General features: G+C 34.5%; 1 protein-coding gene across 4 annotated transcripts in view; it reads right to left on the reverse strand.

The window, feature by feature from the left end:
- Positions 1-4687, reverse strand: part of LOC107703515 (cell adhesion molecule 1-like) — a 345884-nt gene that overhangs the window by 78392 nt on the left and 262805 nt on the right. The gene's annotated exons all lie outside the window — the stretch shown is intronic.

A 4687-nucleotide genomic window follows, 5' to 3' on the forward strand; every position in this document is an offset into this window, starting at 1 on the left:
CATATCCAAACCTCACATACCCTCATTGAGAATCCCATAACTCCAATCTTGGCTGAGCACTGCAATATTTTGAACTTAAATATTGCTCAAAAAGTCATTAAAATATAGAGTGTAATTAGCTAGTTCTGTGTTTACTTTGCTCAACTCTGGGGTGATGAGCTGGATGCCATTTTGTTGTGTGGGATGCGAGGGCTGATTCTAATCATCGGCAGACCTCCCGAGACACCGCGTATCTTCTTTACTTCCAAAAAGTTTTGCGGAAACTTTGGCAACAAATCTTAGAGAGATATCATTTAACTATTTATGCACTGGAAAGCAGATATTTACAGCAGAAAACCATGAGGCCTATTTTGAAAAAAATACTACAGGAACAGACATGAACCACTAGGGTATGCCAATGAGTCAAACTCGATGAGGAAAAAGGGTGAACATGTTAATTACATTCTGGCATGCTCTCTGTTGCTTTTACATCTCCAAAATGTGTTAGTGTATGAGAGCTATTCCATGATAAGAGTAACATTCGTGTCCACAGAACCTTTTTTTTTTTTTGCCCTCGACTTAATAGCATTTGTTATTAAAAGTTTTGCAACCTTAAATTTAAATTTTAAAATTTAATTTTAAACATTCTATTGAAAATATAATTTCCCATGATGAAAATATTTTCAATAATGTTTTTATAAATATTTGAAACTTTAAATTGTATTATTTTAAAAAAGTGTCACTATAAAATGCAGATTTGTTACGTGTTTTGCAAGCTTTAATATTAATTACAAATTCATTTTAAACATTCTACTGAAGATATTCTGTGATGTTAATTTAGTTTTAATCATGACATGGAATTATTTTCACTAAAATGTTTAAAATGAGTTTATAATTAAAATTTAAGCTTTCAAAACAATTAACACATTTGCATTTTATTTGAAAATAATAATTTAAATATAAAAATTAACATTAAAGTTTAAAGTTTTAAAGTTTATTGAAACAATACTGTTTTTATAAACATTTAAAACTTGCAATTGTATTATTAAAAATATGCCATAATAAAATGCAAATTTGCTGTTTTTTTTTTAGTTTAAGTTTTTAAATAAAAAAGTTTGAATCATTCTACTGAAAATATTTAATGTCATGATTTTTTAAAATTAATCTGTTTATAAATATTTAAAACTGTTTTATTAAAAATGTGCCTTGATAAAATTAAAATTGGTTTTCATATTCATACAAGATCAATCACACTAATAATATATATTTTTTATTAATTTAATTTAGACACATCAATCATGAGACATTACTGTAACATCTAATATAATATAAAAAAATAATGATAAAATATTAAACAAAAATGCACAACACATGCACAAATATTGTAGAAAAAAATTTAAATAAATGTGTAACATTTTAGATTCTTTTTTTTTTTTTTGGAGCATTGTAACACAATATACAAACTAACTATTTAGAATAGTCTTGGCAAATACAAAACATATGTTAATATTCATGTTCCTAGGTACCTGTTATTATGAAAAACTGCCCTAGCTACATTAGCAATTAAGTAAATCTTGTGCTGGGATCATACTGTTAATAAAGGGATTAAACTTGCTTAGGCCCCAAATTATTATTGATTATTGGTGTGCAGCTTGGTTTAATTAAGATAATTGTTTGTGTCACTGGAGCTGGAACAAGTGAGCGAATGATGAATTCCTATTTAAGTGACGATTTCATTAGCCTAATGCTCAAGCAAAGACCATCAAAAAAGGGTCCATTAAAAAAAATTTGCTTTCCGTGCATGCATCAACAACAAACAAGGCATCGCAAAAATGGCAAAGAAATTTGTGTGCTGTGCATTTGCATAACTTGTTCAAACAGATTTGTGACATTATCTCTGTATTTAATTACTGACATTCAAAATAAGTAGCACAGAACATTGATCATTTTGGTCTAGATTAAAGCTGTCAGAGGACGATACTCCACTCTCAGTGAGGCAGACAAGCCATTTATATCACTACAGGCCCGGCACCACCCCAGCACCCCTCATACATCAACCCAGAGGAACACCCAGAGCGCGCGCATGCGCGCGTGTGTGTGTGTGTGTGACACGGAACAGGTTAATTCAGGAGTGCACTGCCGTGCTGTAAAGGTCAAAGCACTCTACTGTCCGCCTCAATAGCTCATCCTGCCTGCTGCACTTTTGTAAACAGCATGTGCGAGTGAGGAAAACCACGGCTTTGAATTAGATCTGAATGGCGATGACTGTAAAAGAGTGATATCCACGTACACCAGTGAGCCAGAATCAGTGAGAGGACATGTGATACCCATCACTATTCTGAGCCGCAAAGGTCAGCTTTCGTGCTTGAATATTACAGTCTGGCTAATAGAGAACTCCATGGTTCTGGCAGAGAGTGTTGAACTTTCGAAGCAGGAGAACATTCAGCTTTTGAATGATTGCACATAGGAAAGTAAAATCACAAATGAGATCGCTATAATATCTGTCGAGTTTGAATGGAGATCAAAAGGAGACTTCTGCTTAATGAAATTCAACTCAAGTCACCAGCAATCTCACATGTTCCCTAGACAGTTTCAGAAGAGATTTCATTAATGTCTCAAATTGTGCTCAGATCTGATAAGAAAGCTGCAATCAAGTCTGAGAAATAAGTCTCCTAAGGATTTTTTTTCAGCAGTCACATGATCCTTCTGAATTCATTCTAATTTACTGATTTGGGACTCAAGAAACATTTATAAGTGTTGAAAATGGTTGTGCTGTCTAATCATTTTTTTGTGAAAACCGTGATAAATTTTTTTTAGAATTATTTTATTAATAGAAAGTTCAAAAGAACATTTATTTTAAATGGAAATCTTTTGTAATATTATACATGTATTGACTGTCTTTTGATCAGTGCAAAGCATCCTTCATAAAAGTATCGATCTTTTACTGACAACAAACTTTTTACCAGTACTGCACACTTCAAGTTTAGTATGCATGCCTAGTATGTTAAAGAAATAGTTCACCCAAAATTAAAAATACTGCTCATCACACAGAATTATTATATGACTTCAGAAGACCACTTTTATGGTACTTTTTAAGTATAAGTAAAGGAGCAGTCAGGATATGCTTAAAAAATGCGAAACAACATAATTTCCTGTTTGTTGCTGCCGTGTGTTTTGAGTTTGAGCTCTGTCAAGTTAATTCTTTATCGTCTATTTTTTTATCTTAAAATCAATTTTATACACCATCATTTTCGTTTATACAACGTGTGAATATATCCCATATCGTATTCTACAACAAAAACAATCAGAGCGCCTTGTTATCACTAGTTTTATTTTGATTTCCCGAGTCCGCTATTAGCATATAGCCGGTTAGGATCACCAGCGTGGTTACCGCTAATCTCACTTACATTGCTAATACTACTAATGCTATTCACACACATTACCATTGTTTTACTCACTGTTTCTTGCTTTAATGGCGGATGTGTGTCTACTTTTGAGTGCAGGTGAGGACACGTTCGAGCTGCATTCGGTGCAGTCCAGGGTAAGTATACAGTGCGCTGCTAACTCTCCCAACCACCTATACTCCGTGTGTTTCTCTGCACAGGCCCGGTGCACCCAGGACGCGATCTTCCCAGATGTCCTTCACTCCGGCGCTGGGACACCACGGACCCTGGGTGCATCCGCACCGGAAGACGCGAGCCAGACCCCGGGCGACGACCTCTCCCCCTCTGCTGCCTCCAGTCTTCGAGATCTCCACCCGGAACCGCTTCGCTCCCCTCTTGAATTTAATCATTTTTATTTTTGGTTGAACTATCCTTCTAATTCTGACATTTTATCTGAATTAGATGTTAATGTCACAATTAAGACTATTGTATTCTAATGAGAGAACACGTTCTGCATATTGCTGTGTCATTAATGCTGGTTTATTGTAGGCCCACAGGCTGTGTCTGATATAATTTGTTCAAAATCACTTTAAGCACATGTGTTCTGATGACCAGTAGCTCTAATAGTAAACTCGAACACTGGCGTTACATCACTGTGCCCTTCCATCTGTGAAAGGAGACCTCCAGACACACATTGCCAACATCCCCTTTCAAACTCAGTCACCCTTGTTAAAATGACCAGCATATGGTCTTTTGGATGATGCAGTCAGGCATTTAGTACCAAGACTAAAAAGACTGAAATGCTACAAGTAATGCTAGTCTTTTCAGCAGGGGCTATTTCCACACTAGATGTACAGAATTCAGTGCCAAATCTTATGAAACATGGACAAATTTACCAAATGTTCTTAAGAGAATCAAGCTTAAGTGGAATAAGCTAAGCCTTCAGGAGTGTCTCCCTGCAGATGCTTTTGTGATATTTCTGCTTAATCTTTCACAGACATCACTTGGCTTAATTCAATTAAGCGACATTTTGCTTTATTGAATGATTAACCCTTCCACACACACAAAAAAAAGTTTCAGAGCGCTGATTGTACTCAAATTTTACAATTTATCTAATAATATCAGATTTTTAAAATATATCTGATCTTTTTTTTATTTTATATTTAAAATGATATACCCCAGAGTCATTATTATTAAAAAATATATAAAAATAATTCAATTTTAGTGCAGCTGTGATACTATCAGTCTAAAAGCATCAAGAGAACGCATTTAAAGGGGTCATATGATGTGATTTCAAGTTTTCCTTTCTCTTTGGAGTGTTACAA

Source organism: Sinocyclocheilus anshuiensis, unplaced genomic scaffold (assembly GCF_001515605.1).
Source record: "Sinocyclocheilus anshuiensis isolate Anshui unplaced genomic scaffold, SAMN03320099.WGS_v1.1 scaffold330, whole genome shotgun sequence".
Taxonomy (NCBI): domain Eukaryota; kingdom Metazoa; phylum Chordata; class Actinopteri; order Cypriniformes; family Cyprinidae; genus Sinocyclocheilus; species Sinocyclocheilus anshuiensis.